The sequence below is a fragment of the Camelus dromedarius genome, chromosome 19 (genome assembly GCF_036321535.1).
Source record: "Camelus dromedarius isolate mCamDro1 chromosome 19, mCamDro1.pat, whole genome shotgun sequence".
Classification (NCBI taxonomy): Eukaryota; Metazoa; Chordata; class Mammalia; order Artiodactyla; family Camelidae; genus Camelus; species Camelus dromedarius.
Genome location: NC_087454.1, coordinates 18,077,239 through 18,095,905, shown reverse-complemented (window position 1 = coordinate 18,095,905; position 18,667 = coordinate 18,077,239). Strand labels below are relative to the sequence as shown.

The window sequence follows — 18,667 nt, the reverse complement described above, 5'->3', positions numbered from 1 at the left end:
TCTTGTGTCTTTTTCTCTTCATCCAACTTAATTTCTGATAAAGCCTTGACAACCTGCAGGTTTTTTTAAAATAACTGCTGAAAAAAATGCCCTGCAAAACAAGAAAAGATGGCCCCACCTCTGCTAGGATCTAGATCTAGGAAAGCAAACAATATTATTGTAAAACCATCCCTAAAGGGGTGAATTCTCAGCCAAACCCCAGCACCAGAACCTGGAATGTCCTCTGAGTGAATCATACCCAACAAATGTCTTTTTCACAGCTTAATATAATAACAATACATAGCACTGAGAGGGTGTCTTTGGGGTTTTTTTTTTCTTTCTATTCCTAATCATCTAATTAGTATTTTTTACTTTTCACATTTCATTCCACTGTCACAAAACCCCAAGCAAGCCCAACAATTTTGTAAACAATCATCCTTTTGAAAATATATTTCAAACTCTTCAATAGGCCCGTAAGAAGACATGAACACTGATGTTCACTAAAGCGTTACTTACAGTGGCAAAAAATTGGAAACAATCCTATTAGGCAAAACTAAGGGAGTAGATCAGGAAAGTTCCTGTTTCTATAGTTGTTCGCTGTTACTGCGTAAGAAGCAGCCCAAACTTGGTGGCACAAACATTTTATTATGTTCACAGATTCCGTGGTCAGGTATTAGGGCAGAGCACAGCAGGGATGGCTGTCTGCTCCAAGATGTCTGAGGCCTCATGTAGAAGATCACTGACTTGTGATTCTTGGGACAGCTGCTGAGGGCTGGAAGCATCTTCACTCACATGTCTGGCAATTGACACTGGCTGTGGGCTGGGAATGTTAACCAGAGCACTTTCGTGTGGTCTGGCTTCTAAACTGTGTGGTGGCCTCAGAATGGTCAGATTTCTCATGTGGTAACTCAGGATTCCAAAAATGTGTCTCCCAGGACACCCAACTGGAAACTGTGACTTCCCATCTCAGAATAAAAGTCAAAGCCCTAACAGGGTCCTACACAGCATTGCCAGTTGTAAATGAGGAGATGATTAAGGGGGAGGATGCAAACGCAGAATCACGGATTTCATCCTTTAAAAAGGCCCCTGAAAACCCAGATGAAGCATTCAAAGTTGTTTTACAGAAGTTGTGCAGTCCTAGAGAATTCTTGGTATAGGACTGTCCTGGGCATCTTAGGACTTTCAGCATCTCTAGTCTTGATCTGTAAACGCCAGCTGTGCCCCAAGCCACTGAGACAACCAAAACACACACATTTTCAAAGTGCTCCTCCAGGGGGCGGTACAATTTTGTTGGAAAGAAACCAAAACTACACATTATTTCCAATTTAATAGTGGGGAGCTAACGCCGCAAAGATGAACTTTTGTCACAAGAGATACCTGTTCAAGCACTTCCTTCATGGGCCCCATGGTGTAATGGTTAGCACTCTGGACTTTGAATCCAGCGATCCGAGTTCAAGTCTCGGTGGGACCTTCCTGAGCATTTTCCTCCTTACTTTTTATTTCCGCAATCTCGTCCCTTAAAACTAGCATTTCCCCCTGTAATCCAGCCCACCACATGTCAGCCATAACGAGCAGTAGTATCATTGTCAGTCTTCAGAAGCCGGAGCCCACCTGCTGGAGCGAAGCCACAGGCAGAACTAGCAGCGCAGGAAGCAGCCGCCCATTCTGCAGCCGCAGTCCAGATCCAGGTGGGGAGGGGCTGTCTCTCGGGTGTCTACCCGTGGCTTTATTCCTGGGAAGGAATTTGCGCATACAAAAGGACTTTCTGTTTTTGAATAAGAATGGCCGCGTCACTAGAAAACTGGAAGAAGGAGTCTAAGCTGAGCAGAGATAAATATCTGATTTGAAGGCGATGGACGTGGAGTGGTTCAGCTCTCCCTCGCGGCTTGACTCTTCGATGATCGCTCTCAGAGGATGGTGTTCGAGCCCACTCCACACCAGCAGAGCACAGAGGATTAGCAGTCCGTGGCCTTAACTACCTTCAGGCCACCTCGTCGCATCGTAGCTGCAAGTTCCTTAGATTCCTTCTTAAACTTGTTTTAGTAATGCCTCTGCACTGGGATTAAGTCCATCTGTGTGGTACAGTTCGTTCTCCTAATCCATGAGTGAGCAGCCCTTCTCACATTTGAGAATTCAGAACAAGTTCTTTCCACTTTGCTTGGGGGAGCTTTTCACATTTTAATGATGGCTGCCCTAACCTGCCCACTTCTTCAACCTCATTTATCACATTTTTGTCACACACATTCCCCCAAATTAGCTTCTAGTCACCAGCCACGATAAAATTATTGCTATTCTTGGTTTTCTTCCCTCTCCGCATTTTCCACCAGCAGAACTCATTTGCCCTCACGTTACAAGGTCTGATTCTCTATTCATTCCTCAAATAGTAACTTAGATCATTCAGTCCTTCTTACCAAGGCCTTCACTGTCTCTCTTTAACCCCACCTGTGTTTCTTCAGCACCTGAATGTCCCCTTCTCATAACCCCTCATGTTTTAATTGCCTGTTTAATAAGCCCTTACCCCGGTCCCAGACAGCAAGGTCTCCTAGGGGAGGGACTAGCACTGTGGCCTTGGTCTTCTTTTAGTTCTCAGCCTCACAGTCCTTTGCTCATGTTAGGAATTCAAAAATTCTTGCTGAGTGCATAAAATTATCACCTAATCTGGTTCAATCATCCCAGATCCCAGGATAGCTCATGCCCGTGTTTGGTCCCAAAACCTTGTGTTCCACTTCTTCCCAGATTTCTTCTCTCTCCTTTTCCTTCAATGATCCCACTCTAAGAACAAGTCTTTGCCCAAGACTGGAGCAGAAGGCTCCCTGGAGGTGCATGTCAACCATGACTCTGTTAATGAGGCCATTCAGTAGCTGAAGGTAGGGAGGAAAGGCTGGATCACCGAATTACGTGCCTTTTGAATGAGCATTTGAAAAGAAAGGCTCCTTTGACTACATTCTTGCCCTGTCATCCTGAAGTCTATGTGCCTAGTTTGGGTTGCCTATCAATTGTGGGGCACCTGTCACAGGCCTAGCCTCTGGAAAGCACTAACTACACGTTTGTGATTTGTTTGAAGATCTTTGAGTGCTGCACAGAAAGTGAGGATTTAGGCTGAAGATGTTCTTTTTCCTTTTCAGAGAATGCAGGAAGGAGAACCTAGCCTCTGCACTTGTTCATCCCCTACTTAGAAGGATTTCACCAACTGCTCTCATCACAGTTTGCCTGGGGGCAGGAGTCTGGGAGAGCTGTAGGCAGTGGCCCTGGGGAAGTACAGATGATTTGCTCTGTCAGACCAAAGGGGCCGCTGCCTCACAAGTCACAGGCACCTTCCTGCACCTGGGGCATGTTTGTTAACATATCAGGAATCACGCAGGGCCAAGGCCACTGGGACTATTCTTCCTTGTGGTGTTGGAAAATGTGACTGAATGGTGTATTCGTAGCTAACTGGTTATGTCTAGGGACGAGGAATCTGCTGGGCTTTCCTCGTGCAGGTGTCAAAGCATCTCCGTCATAAAGATCTTTTTCTTGTCTCCGCCGGGGTTTGATAGTCAAGAGTCTCGAGTGGAGGATTTTCACCCTCTCTTCTGAGGGTTTCCTACCCAGTCTATGCAAATAACGAACCAGTTCTAGGCTTGAGGTTAGCTCCCAAACCAACTTTCCAGAAAAAGAACCAATTTAAAGACTTTGTCCAGTGAGAGCCGCTTCGAAAAAAAAAAAATCCTGTTGCAAGGAAATCCCTCAAGAAGCCTGGTGTTTACAGGGGTAGTTACAGGGTTGTGGAGTTTTCTGTTGGTTGGTTGGTTGTGGGTGTTTTGTGGTGGGGGGTGAGCTTTATCCTCTATGTCCACAGGAGGGCGCGCCGTTCTCGAAACATGCCTCCAGCGTATTTTTGCTTAAAATCTGAAATTCGGGAAGGCAACCCCAGTCTGCAAGTGCTGAAATTCAATTTCAACTAGGCCGATCTCATCCGACAGGCTTCGAGTTCCAGGAAACTACTTGGAGCAAAACTGGACTCCCCTGTACCACTAAAGAAATTGTTAGGCACTCCTAAACTTGTGCTGGATATCGTCGCGCTCTGAGCCAGCGAAAAGCCAGCCCGAGGAGTTTGTGAAGATACTGGAGTAGGATGCGAATCAGAACAGTCACCAAGCCCCATCACAGAAACCGATTTGTCTATGGGTTTTCACAAAGTGTGGGAGCCTGTGTGTGTGTGCGGGAAATGGATATGGCAGGCGGGGCAGGGAATTTTTTGTGTCTTTTTGAGAGTCTCTTCTTTGTGTCTATTTGGGAGTCTTCTCTGCGCTTACTTCGCGTTGGTGAAAGGGGAGTTGGAGGATCGTGGGGCTGTACTTGCTCCTAGGAAAACTCCGGAGGGCCGTTCCTTCCCTCTTCCCTTCACCTCCCCCAAGTCCGAGTTGTCCTCCCAGGGCTGCAGGGATCCACCTCCAGCCTTGTCTTCCTAGTACGTTTATTTCAGTTTTCCCTAAACACCAGTGTCTCCCTTGTGACTTGGTAAATCTTTCCATTACGCGTCCGCAAAAGAGGTAGATACCACCCTAGTAAAAGATGATTTTTCTTGAAAGCAAGGGTATCTGATAAAGCCAGGCGAAGCATACCAGGTCTCTGCCTCAGATTCCTCACCTGTAAAATAGCAGCAATGGCCCCCATCTCACAGGGCTATTGTGAGCCTTAGGTGAGGTAATAGTACAAAACACGTGTCACAAAACCTAGCACTCCGTGTGAATGGGTGAGTGAAGGGAGGAATTCCTAACATTTAGAAGTCAATGTTTTCCATTAAGTTTCTGGCTAAAAGATGTTGAGTGCAGGCATGTGACAGGTAAATGTCTATGACTGAATCCTAGAATCGGAAGAGCAAAATATGCTTATAACTTTTGGGTAACAAGATCAGAGAATTTAGGGAGGAAAAGCTATATCATCAAAGAATTGAGAAAATAGCGCACCACAGCAGGCCCCATGGTGTAATGGTCAGCACTCTGGACTCTGAATCCAGCGATCCGAGTTCAAATCTCGGTGGGACCTTTGACATACCTGTTTTATTTCATCTGGTCCTGGTTTTCTTATGGGGATAAAATTCCATGGTAGCTATAGAACAGAAATGAATTTGAAAGAGAAAAAGAAGTCACAAACATTTTTCTACTGTTGAATAAAAGTATACCAAGTATATTTTTAAAGGATGCTAGTGTATGTCAAATTGTTCTTAGGTTCCAATGGACAAAATTCAATGATGGATTGAACTCTTTTTATGTTCAAATTTTACCATTTGCTGGCAATTACATTCTTTAGAATGCTTTAACTTTATGAAGAAACATTTTAGAAGACTACTGGAAAACAATGTGTGAAAGTATTAAAATATTATGACAATTCATAAAGACTCTAAGGAATTGAAATAACTTGAAGACATTGTCCCTGGTTAAAACAATGAAGTGATGGGCCAAAACAGCCCTCTCTCCACATCTCATTCTCAGCCTTGTTCATTTCTAATTTTCAGGTGGATGTTTTCTTCTGTGAATTTCTCTCTTATGTACATTTGATTTAAGATAGCTTATTATGATTTTGTAGATTTCCATTGAAGCATGTTTTTATTAAGTCTTTGTTGCTCACACATTTCTTATGCAATAGTTTCTAAGTAAGTATTTTTTTCTTCTGAGTTCTTTTATTAACTGCAACAACATGTTTTATTATTTTATATTTTGTATTTAAATCACTAATCTACCTGGAACTTGATTTGTTACTGATTGAGAAGTAAATATCCATCTTAGTTTTCTCCCATGGGCAAAGTTAGTTAAACCATCACAATTTATTTTAAAATCACCTTTACCTGCCTACTGAATTGGAATATCAAATTTTTCATTTGTTAATTTCCATATATCCTTGTATCCATTTAAAAATTTATTTATTTCCTTCTATGTATACTTATGACAAAGCTAAAGTCTTCTGATTAGATTTTCTTTTGATACTTTTTACTGCCCATAGAATATTCTTCCCCTAGGGTATCTGACATTTTCAGGTGTAGGGGGATGAAAAGAGAAAGAGGGGACAGCTGGAAGGGGAGGGGATTGTTCAATGGTAGAACTCACGCTTAACACTCATGAGGTAGTGTAGACTGAACCACTTTTAAAAAGAAAGTGAGGAAGGTTGGAGGTTCAAATGATATTTCATTTTGTAATTTCAAGCTTATGATAAAGAACTGAGAACAAACTGAGATAAGCCTACACATGAACCAGTTAGCCTGGGGTACAGAAATCCCAGGAGTTGGATTTCGGTCCTTTGGATCTCTGTTTAGTTATCTTACTTGTAGTAAAAATTCTGGTGCCATTAAACGATTGTTATCTTGATGAACCCTGCAGGCTTTGAAGACATCCATAAAATAACAAGCATAGGTCATAAACGGTCTTCAACATTGGTTTGAGATATTTGGGATGTGATAAAGCTCATGGTTTACACAACTAAAACCAAGGGTTCAATCTCTGAGGGATCTTTTTTGATTTTTACATCCACATCTCAAGGGCAGTCTGTGACTCTCCTGTTTTTCTCTCTTCCACTATTCCCTGTTCCTTCCCTTGCTAGAGGGCAGGAGGGAGATATTATTCAACAAGCAATCAAAATACAGGGTGGTGTCATAAGGGCAGTTTGGGTGCTGAGGAAACTTAGATGGGGAAGCTAAGCTGAGATCAAGCCAAAGAATCTTCATTAAGAAGCACTGTGAAGCCTCTGCTGGGATCTGAGGGATGAGAAAAGAACTAAGGCAGGTGACATATGAGTAGAGAGGAGAGCTAGAGAATGTCACCATGGCAGGTGCTTGGAAGACCAGTGTGAAGGCTGAGGAGAGAGATGCAGTGGGTTGAGGGCAGCAGCATCAAAGTGCCAAGGGCTCCTGGGAGCTCGCCCTCCTTATTTACCAGTCTGCGCTCAGGGGTCTATTTAAGCAAGGGTCCTTTCTTTTCTCCATTAGTTAAATATCTATCATTGATGGGGACTTATGGAATATTTTTTCCCCTAATGGTTTATAATTCAGATTTTCCTTAATTATACTGATGCTCAAATTAGCCCTATTTAGGTCAGTAGATGTCCTCAAGTTGGCTTCTGGCTCCTTGAACATACCACCATCATTTGTCTGAGCCCATTCTTACCTTCCAACATAACTAGTTGTTCTTGCTTGACTCGCATCTACCCCAGTCCTGAAGCCAAGCATTTCTCAGAGATGCCCTGGTTTCTTTCTAGTATTACAGCCCCTCCTGGGGACTTGTGCTAATTACTTGTATGACATCTGCTTCCTGTCTCCCTTTTAATAGAAAGACCTAGGAAATGCATGTGCATGTATATACACATATACATATATACATACACACATGCATATGCATATATGTACACATATACATGCCTGGACACATATGTATACATATTTTCCAAATCATGAGCTCACATTGATACTTCCAACTCCAATCCAACTCTTCAGGATTCTCTCTGGTATTCCCTCATTCTATCCCTTGTTGATTTAATATTAATTTTAAAGTAATATTTGTTGGTTTAATATTGTTGCTAATATTTGTTCCTATCCTTGTTGATTTAACATTAATTTTTGAAAATGTAGAAGATTCACATGCTTTTAAGAGGTAAAAGTATACCAACAAGTATACTCGGAGAAACGTTCTCCCCATACTCTTTTACTCTAGTTACCCCAGAACTCTCACTACCCTTTTAGATGACCAGCTTCACTGGTTTATATTTGCTGTTCCTTTTCAGAAGGAAAAACACATTTTTTCCTAACTCTTATTCTTTCTTGAAAAAAAAGTAGCATACTGTAATACTCATCTACAACTTTTTTTCTTTCCCACTTAACAATATCTCCTGGAAATCACACCATATCTTTTTTGTAGTTGCGTACATTTCTCCTCTGAACCCATATGTCACAGTTTATTCAATCAATCTCTAATGCTAGGGGGGCTAAGCAAGGAAAATAAATTGAAGATGTTTTGTCTTGCCAAATCAGAACATATTCATCAGCAAAGGAAAGGAACAAACAGGTCCACCTCATGCAAATTTTCATTACAATTTTTTCTTTTGATATTTTGCTCTGTGAAGTCTCATTTTTTACAAGAGTTTATATTTTATTGTCCTACTATAGGCACTCATTTAATTGTTTTAATTAGAAATTTTCTCTCAATTTCTTTTGCAAACATATCAGTAACAAAACTACTTTTCTTCTGAGTTTGTCCATGGAATTCTGATGCAAAAAAAATTTTTTAAAACGCATTCGAATATTTTCTACCATTTCACTTGTAACTTCTTTGCTTCTTGTTTTTCTCATAACATTCCCATGAATCTAGTTTATGTAAGTCTAAATGGGGAGAGAGTATAAAAGGTGTCTTCCCAATTATTATAATCAAATTGCTTGAGAAGAATTCACAGAATGTTACTATTAACTTGAAATGAACTTAATAAATCACACACAGGAGTGAATAAAAGTGTCAAAGAAGCAGGAAACTCCCTCTCAAGCAAAAAGGCAATGTAAATTTACAGTAACTAATGGCCTCAGGCAAAAGTAAGTAACAAGTTTTTTCTTTGAGTGTAAGAAAATGTGCAAGAAAAAAAATTATATTGTACCTCAGTGTGTATTCTCTGAAAGGCAGAGGGATAATTTGTTGGAAGTAAAAATGAAATTTGCCACCTCCTCTTCTCTCTAGGGATAAGACTTGCCTCTAGATCTTGAAATTAGTGAGAAGGAAATTCTCCCCTCATTTGGGGGAGAAAGAAGGAAAATACTAAACACATTCCCAGATAAACTTTATGAAATCAAATACACTTTCTCGAAATTCTAGTGGAGTCTAATTTATGCGAAAAAACGGTTAGCAGAGGATGGTTTCGATCCATCGACCTCTGGGTTATGGGCCCAGCACGCTTCCGCTGCGCCACTCTGCTCCTCGTTCGTGGGTTTTAAGCCTCTTCTTTACCATGGGAATGATCAGCCACTTTGCCAGAATAAATGTTTTGCTTTTCTTCTCTCTTTTCTTGGTCTAAGATCAGCTCCCAAAAGAATCAAACAACCCCAGCAGTCCCCTCTGAGTTGGGCTTTCCCGATCTGCCAAAGATTCAAGACCTGACATCTTTCCTTCAGGAGCTGCTCTAGGCTCAGAAGAGGAATTCCAAGCAAAGCCCTCAGAAGTCCTTCCTTACGGATAACTGAGGAAGGCATGAAGTTGAACTTGAGGAAGAAGACTACCAACCAGCTTGCTCCAATTCCCACCCTCAAGAGAACTGCTTTGAGAAAACTAGAAGCAGCATTTCCACGTATTCACTAAACGCCATTTTCAGCTTCCTGGACACCTGGTTCAAGCCTCTCCCCTTGGAGTCGTGAAAAGGGGCTTCTTATCCCTTTGAGGTCATGTCTGCCGACAGTTCACTCTCGCCCTCAGAAAATGTTGGCTCTCCCAGACCAAAGGCCTGGGTAGAGACTTCTGACACCTTTTATCCCATGCACGTCTGCCGAACTTTCCTCTTACTCTTTTCACCAACTTCCTTCTGTCTCTTCAGGGCGTTCTCTGTCTTCATTAGGGACTGGTTTGTCCAGTCCCAGGACAAGTAAGGGGTTGGTGGCCATTACTCTTGTAGGGGAGGAAAAGTGATTTTCCCTCTTTCTTCCTAAATTCTTGGTGGGGAGCTCTGTAACAAAAGACATCAGCAGAAGAAAGACAAACAGAAAGTTATTAACATGTATGCTTCACGTATAGGTGGGAAATATTTAGAGGGAAAAAGAGTAACTCCCAGAGGTGGTTTAGAATTCAAACTTAAATATCATCTTCAGCTAAAGACAAAACAAAGAAAAAAGTAGGGGAGGCCAGTTATGAGGTGACCAGAGAAAGTATGGTAAACAAGAGTAAGCTTTGTTATACAGATTTAAGTCAGGGCCTTCTCCACTGATAAGGGTCTAAAGTTATCTCCAGGGATTAACCTTGGTCTTTCCTAGTAGAGAGAAGAGGAGAGACACTTTTGCAAATTTATGTCCTGCTTTTAGGCAGATAGAAGGAGGGCAGAGAGCTTTCCTTGATTCTACTGCCTCTCAATTGCCTTCAACTCAAAATAGTTCTGCCAAAGAGTCATATTTGGGGGTGGCATAATTTGTCACCCTTCACTCCCCAGCAGTTCTGTTTGAGTGAGTTTTCTCTTTTCTTTTTCCAAGAAACAGGTTGAGACATGGAAGCAGATATACTGGGCTAGGAAGATGGAGCATGAGAAATGAGAATGATTGTATGGACAAGTTTGATCCTGAGCAAAATGGATCCAGTTCCCACTGGAACTTGTCCTGGGACCACTAGATTTAGAGTCCTTAGAACTGCCACTTACCCTATAGGGGTGAGATCTATCACCTTCCCTTAATACCCCAGCCCCTGTCGCCTGGGACCTACATTTTCACTGGACCTCTCACTGGTGTGAAGTCTCCAGAGACTCAGAAGGCTGCCCACCAGCCCTCTGAACTCAACCTCCTTCAGACGGAATCTGGACAGAGAAACATTTTTATACCTGAAAGCCAGGATCCTCCCCCACTTCTTCCCTCTATCGATGTTTTTCCTTTCAAGGGGTTTAGGGCTATAGCCCCTGGCCTCCAGTCATGGGAAAACCAGTGAGTGGAATGAGGACATCGAGAGCTTGCTACGTGATCAGCGGTGGTTACTTCACCTCCTGCTCACCTCAATTACGTGTGATGAAGGCATCTTTATTTCTGTTTCACAGGTGAGATGTCTGAGGCTCATAACTGAGATCCTTCACCTGCACATGCTCAACTTCATGTCTATGGTATTTATTGGGATGTGAACTTATTCCTAAAAGACAAAGGATTTGGCACTTCAGAAGAAAGGGAAAGGAACAAATTCAGACAATTTATTTCAGGAGAAGCTAGACTTACCAGAAACAGAAATAAGTGTTTGAACGATAAGGCTGGGGATGAATTCTTGCGCCATGGGACATTTATCATAAAAGGAGAGGAGATGGGTGGATTGGTGTGGAGGATTGAGGGAGGGTAGAGTTTTCCAGATCTGGAATTGAAGCTGGGCCCCAAGTTTCACATTCTACAATCTAGAATCTAGCTAGAACCCCCAAATGTACTTACAGATGTTTCTCTGCACTATCTCACCCATTCCTTTCCCCAGAGTTTATATGGAGACCTGCAAGTTACAAAACCACAAATCAGACTTTGCTGCTTCATTAAGGTCTCATTTAACTTTTCCTGAGAGCAATTTAGAAGAGAGCTTGGGCAATTTCCTTGCCCTGCCGTGGTGGGCAGAGATCTCCTCCAAGCAGGTAGGTTCTACTGGACAAACACAGGCCAGTAGCTCTGGCACCTGATTGCGTTTTCCCAGTTCGCAGAGCATTTGCATTCCCAGGCAGATACGCCTTTTGGAGTTGACACAAAGTTCTGAGGACGAGGACACCAGGTAAGGAGCAAACTCAGCTAGGGACTCGCCCAGCCAGTTCCGGTTTCCTGAAAAGATTCTTTTGAAACAGGGCTTTGAACGATAGCTCTCACTGAAGCAATGATGTCATCATGTCAAGTAAAAGTCAAATGTGGTCAGTGCCAAGAGGTTTGATATTTTTCTGATCGTGGTCATGGTTTTAGTCTAAGGCTCATATAACTTAAATACTTAAAATTTTCTGAGTGTCGGATACCTTCTAACTTTGGTGTGGTGCTTGTTTTGGATCAATTAAAAAATGCAACTGTAGACAATGACTCAGTAACAAGCCTGAATAGAGAAAGGATCTCAGACTTTTAGGAACACTGATGGATACAGGAGACCTAGTTTAGGTCTATCGAAGAGTTTTGCTGAATGGTTTCTATAGTGTAGTAGTTAGCATGTTTGCCTTGTGAGTGAAAGTTCCCTGCTTTGAGCTTTGTCAGGGAGCGTGCAGGGCTGCCAGTTACTTTTCTTCTTCTAGCAATTACGTTGTGTGTTTTACATAGATGTCTTTTACCTTTTCCAAGCCACAGCATTCTAATCATTCATATCAATGGTATGTAGTATACTGCACAGTTTTGCAGTATGGAATACAACCTTGTCTCTTCTTCATGAGAGGTTAGAGAAGAGTCACTTGGATACCCCAAGACAACAGGGGGCAAGAACATAGTAGAAGGAGGAACTATCTACATGCTCTGTCTCCAGATCTGATGACATATAATGAAACCTAGAAGAAGGAGGAGTTGTTTGAGGAAAGAATAATATCAACCAGAAAAAAAATATTATTTCAGTTGGAGGGAAGACTCTAACAAAGTCATAACTTTAAGAATTGTTTTTCTAGTGTAACAACATTTTCCTTTTCAGTACCTTTAAGTTTTCATGTCTTCTAGAAGTACTTGATATCACTGACCATCACTTTAGATTCCATTCCATTCCACTTTTAGGTGTCCTTTAAAACTCCAGTCCTTTGGCAAATAATTGCATTCCCAAACAGGGTGGGCTTCATGGGCAGGCAAATTGATTTAATGCTGTGCTATTGCTGGTTTAAGTTTCTCAATTTTTAAACAAAAGGCCTTGCATTTTCATTTTGCACTGGACCCACAAATTATATAACAGATTATTCTCTCAAATGCTCACAAAAGGAGCAATCATCCAATTTCATCATTCCTTACAGGGAGAAGCAAGAAGCTAAGAGCAATGCCACCCTTTCCTTATCTAGGAACGTTGTGCACTTTACTAAGGATGAGGGAATACATTTGTAGAATAGAATACTTTGAATACACATTCTAGAAGATCAAAAGAAAAAGATCAGCTAAAACTTTATTCCAGGATTTGGTGAATTTTTTTTCCAGTCTTTTATTTTAATCTAAGAAGTTATTCAGATTTCAAGTCTCATTTGTCTCCAGTCTCTTGTTAGGTTTTTTGTTGTTTTGTTTTGACATGTTTCTTCACTAATCATTCTTCTTACTCTCTTTCAAGATGTCATCATGTTACTCTACTTTTCAAAATATTTAGTGATATTCTAGAGTCCAGAATCATATAAGGAGAAACAGTTACCACAGCACTCAATTTTTACAATACGCACGACTTACCTCTTTGTTCTTGCCTCCTCTTTGAACTGTATTAAAAGCTAAAGTGTTAAGTGAGAATACAAGCTTCTTAGGAAATGTGGACAGTAGTTATAAAAGGGGAAAATTATAGTTCAACTAGAGATTATAACATAGACTCCTGCTAAGTCATGGCAAATAATTTTCTAACTGCTCTTTCTTTGCTCCTCTGCAAATGTGTCAGAGAGCAGCCATCAAGATTCAACATCTGACGCTTCAGTTGGGTTTAAATCCTAGTCGTCTTTTATCAGGGACCAGAATTTACCTTTAAAGCAAAAGAAAAGAAAAGAAAAGGCCTCGCTGGGATTCGAACCCAGGATCTCCTGTTTACTAGACAGGCGCTTTAACCAGCTAAGCCACGAAGCCCCCACATCTCATACCTGCTATCATATTATTTTACAAAATATTACACCTCAATTTGCTAATGTTTTTTATTTTGACAGTTTCTTTGGTATTTAACTAGAAGGTGAACCTGGTCCTTAGTATGAACCAAAGAGAACGTTCTTGCTGTCGAATGAGAACAGTGAGTTGCTTTTAGAAGACTGTCCTCTTCCTTTAGGAAACCGCTCCAGCGTCAAGGATGCCACTGGACTGTCCACGCTGGCAGTCCAGTAGAGACTATGCTCTTTTTGAGAACCATGCATCTCTTAGGCCTAGAAGTGAGTCTGCCTTCTCTTATAAACTCTCATTTCTTTTGTTCATTCTGTGAGTGAGTGATATCAAGGAAAATGCCCTGAATTTTAACCACATTATTCTCTAACCTTTGGCCCCTCAATGATTCTGTCTCCCCCACATGCAAAATATATTCACTCCAAGTCTGATTCCTGTACATTGTCAACTCGAAGTCCAGGATGGCATCACCTAAATCAGGTAAAGGTTCAGATGTGATTCCCTGGGTAGGAGTCCTCAAGTAAGATTCTTAATTTGTACATCTGTATTCTTAAGACACAAGTCAACTGTCTCCCAACAGACAGGCATAGGAGGCATAGGATAACCTCTATACACAATTCTACTCAAAAAGAGCAAAATCAGGAGGTACACTGGTCCACAGGAATTCTAGAATCCAGTGGGTACACGATGCTACTTTATTAGGAATCAGCACTGCTGTCTGGGAATGGTTCTACAAAGGCTCTTGGCTCCGCTCTTTGGGCTCTTGGTTCCATACTCTGAATCATCCATCCTTTCAATAAGAAACTGCTTTTATTTGCAGCTGAGTAGTTTTCTTAGCTTACTTCCTTCCCATTGTAATTGGGGAGGTCCAAAGTCCTCTTTTCAGTTTGTACTGTCCTCTACCCCTTTTAGTACAAATTGTCGGTGTTCAACTGCAATTCTCTTTAAAAACCCGTGCTTTTATGAAAGTTGTTGGAGTTAATTCCTTTGGATCTGAGTGGGCAGACTATGGCCCATCTGGCCAAATCTGGCCAATTACCTGTTTTTATAAAGTTTTATTGGCACACAGCCACACTGATTCATTTAGTATTATCTACTGCTGCTTCCTCACTACAACAGCAGTTTTGAGGAGTTTTAACAGAGACCATCTGGCCTGCAATGCCTAAAATATTTCTGTTTTACTTTCACATTTAAATATGAACTTCCACAGCTGATTCTACTGTGTAGCCCATGTTAAGAACAACAGTAATAAGATATTTTGAAAACTTTTGTATCTATCTATACATGATAGATTCTATCTCTGATATGCTTTGTGTGGAACCCTGCAGTCATTTCCATCACCATCCCCAACCCAGTTCTTGCCCCAGCACTGAGAGATCTGAATTTCCTTCAGCGTTTGGTAGAAGCAGGAATCTCCTCTTCTAGGAATGGAACTTTGATCTGGCCAGAGACAAAACTCAGAACTGGACAGCCAAAGCATTTGAGGGCGTCATTTCTTGTATATGAATGTATCAGGCAAAGAGAAAGATCTGGATGTGGACATTCCAAATAAGGACTGGTCTTCATCAACTTAAGAAGTTGTCCTTGGACCCTCTGTCTGGTACAGCCAACACAACCCTTTCATTGTGGTGCTTGCCCTTGTTTACCTGAGGGATATTCACACATTCGATGTTCAGTATTAACTGTATTCCAACCTATGCTTCAGGAATTCATTTCAGCTCTATCTCCTCCAGAGACCCCAAATTTCCTATTTGGGAGATTTTTTTCATGAATTCTTAAATTCTGCTTGACAACTTTTAGCACTCCTAACTGAGTATCACCAGCAGACAATTGATGTTAGAATTACCCGGGAGTGTTTGGGAAAACTAAGATTCTTGAGATCTACACTACATCTCTTTAGTAAAGGATCACTGCAAGAGGGGTTCTGGAATCTGCATTTGTAATAAGTCTTCCAGGGGATACTATTGGCTACAAAGATTGGATTCTCCACTGAAACAATTGTGGGCTTTTCTGGAAGCACTTGGAGTTCTGGTGCTGTGTCTTACTGTCTGTAGCCCAGATCTAGCTCAAAGTGTTTCTTTTCTGGATATATTGGGCTGTCAGCTAAAGCATTTTTTCATTAAAATCAAAGTCACATATTTGAACTGACTGTTTCCTAGGGAAATCTCTAGGGATTTCCAAATGTAACCCCAAGGTGAGCTCATTTTAATGTAATGTCTTTTCGGCCCCAGGCCTTTTGCCTCCAATGCTTCACTGGGTGTAAAGTGGAGGCTTGAATTCAGCAAGCAAGCGATGATCTCTTAAAGAAAAACTGGGAGAGCGCTTTTGGTGAAGTAGTAGGTGGCGTTAATGCAGTGGTTTCTATTACTCTCTGCCTCCCTCCTCCTACTCGTTTTTCTTTTCTTTTTGAGTAAAGGCAAACATTTCTCTGGAACATGAGGATCTAGTGAGGGGGCGATAGGAAAAAGTGGGCGGTTTCTGAAAGATCAGAGAGCTTGCTTTGTTTTCTCTATCATAATCCTTCTCATATTTTGATGCAATTCCGTGAAAACAGAAATAATTCAGTATTTCCTTAACGCGCAGCACAAATACATTGGTTTTAATAAAAAAAAATTGCAAAAGAAAGATGCCCAATCACCGGGATGGCCGAGTGGTTAAGGCGTTGGACTTAAGATCCAATGGGCTAGTGCCCGCGTGGGTTCGAACCCCACTCTCGGTAGATTGTTTTCATCTCCAAATTATTCCTGGGAGAATATAGATCTTTGGAAATCTACATGATTACATGTCTATTTTTCTATTCTTTTGTGAGAACACTACCCTGCTTTTTATCTTCAAGCCTAAAGAAGTTGCCTCAGTAGGTATTAAATGCATGAATGATTTTCCCCCACAGTCCTATCAGATCGCCAACATGAGGAAAAACCACCCAAATCAAGTCTGCCTAATTAGATTTTAGGCCCTTGAGTTCTAAGAGGAATGGAAACTTGGACCCTATTTGCTCTTCAGGTAACAGTAAAGAAGCTCTCTGTAGTCCCCTGGAAGTGAGTAGCAGGATTCTCACTGTTTCGATAATGGTTGTATTCAGAAAGCCAAACTCTACCTGGGTGGTCCCTCCAACTCACCCTGGAAAGCAGGGTTGAATTCTAACCAGCATAATGTGAGTTTTTTGTTTTGTTTTTCCAGTCTGAAATGTAGAAATGATCCCTTAGCGGAGGGGTGTTGTTGTTGTTGTTGTTGTTGTTGTTGTTGTTGTTTGCATTTATCTGGTTACAGTGTTCCCAAAACATCTTTTATGTTTAAGAGCCATCTGTATTTCCTGTTTAATATCCTTTGCTCATTTTTCTACTTAATTGCTAGGTCTTTCTCTCATGATTTGTAGGAGCTCTTTAAATGAGTCTTATAAGTCTGTTTTGATAGGTCACAAGTAGTCCACTGTGTTACTTGCCTTTGAACTTTGTGGCAATTTTGGGCACATAGACTTTGGACTATTCAGGTGAAGTTATCAGTCTTTTCTTCTGGTTTTATGTCTGACTTGGGCATGCCTTTTCGCACTGCAATATCAACAAGAGTAACAAAAAACTCTGGTTTCTTCTAAAATGTCCATGATTTCTTTTTCTATATAGATCTTTGATATATTCGATTTTTTCTGTGTCTTAGTATGTGAAGTATAGATCCAATTCTTCCTTATTTCCAGAGGATTCCCAATAATCCTAACACCATTATTGAATAGCCATAGTTTCTCCATTAATTGAAATGCCAGCATATTAAATTCTGTTCTCTTTAAAATTCAGAGGACCAGAGCCTGGCATCTTTAAGATGTTTGAAAGAGCATGGACTTTAGAACTCAACAATCACATTTTCTAATTCTGGCTTTCCCACTGACTCATTGAGCCTTGACTTCTTCACTTGTTAAATGGGGACAACAATCCCTACTTCATGGAAGGTTGTTGTAAGAATGAAAAGATTATATATTAAGAAGGGCTGGCAAATTAAGAAGAGCTCTTTGCCACTATACAGGTTAGTCCCTTTTCCCCTTAGAAGAAACTCACACCCTTCCTTTACAGCAGTCCTTAACAGAAACCCAGAAATCAGCTTAAAATTGTCCTGATAGTTAAATTGCTTCTGTTTTCAGATCAAACACCTATATTCTACATTGAAATGTCTCCAATTCCAGTGGCAACTCAGTGGGTCATTTTCATGAGCTGCCTTAGGTTTTAGGTCTGAGCCACCAGCTTTGTGTTTGCTCCTGGACTTCCTGGGAAGAAGGAAGGCAGCTCCTCCTGAGAACTTTTATCAGAATAAGCTGGTCTGAGAAAGACGACATTTCCGTGGAGAGGCAAGATTCATCCCTACTAAAGGTGGATTTTCTTATCTTTGTTTCTTTCCTGTGGATGGCTTAGGGAGACAATGAGTGGAGGATTTTTTTTTTTTCCTGAAGTGAGACTCCAGATGACAAAGATTTTATCTATATTAAAACTTTCTAAAGAGAAAACACAGCTGTATCTTACTGGCCAGTCGGCAAAGTTGTTTAGGGTATAAGGATGATAACACCAATTTCGGGGTTCCAGCCCTACAGAAGTTAAATTATGCCACTTTTCTTCGTGAGAGACTCAAATGCGTATCTGAAATCACCATTCCACTCCCATCTCTGCCACAGGGAAAATCTGAACCTGTTGTATCTGAGTTAAATTCCTCCAATCATGGGTGATGCTGGCAATTTCTACTGAACTCCAATCTTTGTTGTTTCTTAAGGTAGGCAGAATTCTATGATGGCCCCCAAGATGCCCTCCCCCTGGTGCACAGTCCTGCACAGTCCCTTGGACTGTGACTTGATTAGGATATATTACATAGCAAGTTGACTTTAAGAAAGGAAGACTATCAAGAGAGAGCCTGATCTAGTTAGGAGCCCTTCAAGGGGACTGAGCTCTTCCGGGAGTCAGGAATTGTAGGTGTGAGAGGAATTGAGGGATTTGAAGTGAGGGAGAGTCTCTGTTGCTGGCTTTGAAGATGGTGGGGGCCAATGGAATGCAAGTGGCCTCTGGGAGCTGAGGGCACCCAGGTGACAGTCAGCAAGGAAACAGGGATTCTACCATAACCACAAGAACTTGGACCACAGCCCTGTGTATTTTAGCCTTGTTAGATCCTGAGCAGAGAACCCAACTACCCAGTGCCCAGACTTCTTACCTACAGAACTCTGAGTAGATAAATGGGCATTGTTTCAATCTGTTAAATTGTGAT

General features: G+C 41.4%; 5 non-coding genes across 5 annotated transcripts; 3 read left to right on the top strand and 2 right to left on the bottom strand.

Moving 5' to 3' along the window:
• Positions 1-1,378: 1,378 nt before the first annotated feature.
• TRNAQ-UUG (transfer RNA glutamine (anticodon UUG)) lies at positions 1,379-1,450 on the top strand. Its single transcript has one exon. It is a non-coding gene; the product is annotated as a tRNA-Gln (tRNA).
• A 3,485-nt stretch (positions 1,451-4,935) lies between these two features.
• Positions 4,936-5,007, top strand: TRNAQ-CUG (transfer RNA glutamine (anticodon CUG)). Its single transcript has one exon. It is a non-coding gene; the product is annotated as a tRNA-Gln (tRNA).
• A 3,828-nt stretch (positions 5,008-8,835) lies between these two features.
• TRNAM-CAU (transfer RNA methionine (anticodon CAU)) lies at positions 8,836-8,907 on the bottom strand. The gene has a single exon. It is a non-coding gene; the product is annotated as a tRNA-Met (tRNA).
• Positions 8,908-13,334: 4,427 nt separating this feature from the next.
• TRNAT-AGU (transfer RNA threonine (anticodon AGU)) lies at positions 13,335-13,408 on the bottom strand. The gene has a single exon. It is a non-coding gene; the product is annotated as a tRNA-Thr (tRNA).
• Positions 13,409-16,068: 2,660 nt separating this feature from the next.
• Positions 16,069-16,151, top strand: TRNAL-UAA (transfer RNA leucine (anticodon UAA)). The gene has a single exon. It is a non-coding gene; the product is annotated as a tRNA-Leu (tRNA).
• The last annotated feature ends 2,516 nt before the right edge of the window (positions 16,152-18,667 follow it).